The sequence below is a fragment of the Etheostoma spectabile genome, chromosome 18, assembly GCF_008692095.1.
Source record: "Etheostoma spectabile isolate EspeVRDwgs_2016 chromosome 18, UIUC_Espe_1.0, whole genome shotgun sequence".
Lineage (NCBI taxonomy): Eukaryota > Metazoa > Chordata > Actinopteri > Perciformes > Percidae > Etheostoma > Etheostoma spectabile.
In genome coordinates this window covers 9,811,465-9,812,444 of record NC_045750.1, presented here as the reverse complement: position 1 = coordinate 9,812,444, position 980 = coordinate 9,811,465, and positions in this window count along the sequence as shown.

The following is a 980-nucleotide window of genomic DNA, read 5'->3' as shown; positions in this document are numbered from 1 at the left end:
ATATATATATATATATATATATATACATAAGGACATTTAAACAAAAAAATAACGTACTTTAAGACCGACAGTGTCTTGACACCATGGCCTACCACTGTTACCTGGAAACACCTATGGGGATTTGATGGCAAGCATGTAAATTAGCTAACGTTGGCTAGGAAAACTTGAACATGAAAGTGGCTAACCTGAGCTAGCTAGCTAAAAGTTTCAATTATGATAAGGTTGCTAGAGAAGGATGCAACGTTTTACTACTATTAGTCACATTTAAAAGAAAATGTGCTGTTATTAGCTTTCTAAAATGTAAACAGAATTCCTCCAGGTCTAATAACTAATAACTGGGCCTGCCTGAGAATGCTACTAGCTAAAATTTGCGAGATGAAATTGTCTGAAGTGTTTATTCCAGGGTTGTATTGTATTACATTATAAGGTACAGCTGGCTATTTCACAATCACACTATCCTGGCTAAATTTAGCCGTGACGAAGCAAAAGCTGTAGCTAACGTTGGCGGTCCGTGGATGCACTGATAGGAGGGTTTTCAGGCTCCAGCTACGGATCTGAATGAACTGACACTGTGACATCTTACATCAGTTTTTTGTTAAGACGCTTGTGCCGACTTATATCTTCTACACATACAGCAATAATTAACATGGTTCACAGCAAAACTCAGGCAGCTTTGTAGAGACAAGGAAGAGGCCTAGCCTACAGAAGTGGGCACAGGCTCTTTTACAACCAGTCCAGAAACACCTTGAAGAGAGAAAAGCTGAAAAACAAGTTCTCAGTCAACAACTCTGCGTCTGTGTAGAGAGGCCTGCAGGACGTCACCAACTACCCTGTAGTTACAGCAGTCTGCCATCCCCTCACACTTTAAGGGCCCATCAACTGGCCTACACCCAAATGGGTTTTACTGCCGGTTTGATAAGCCCACATCTTATCTGACATCAAACAACCCACACACACACACACACACACACACACACACA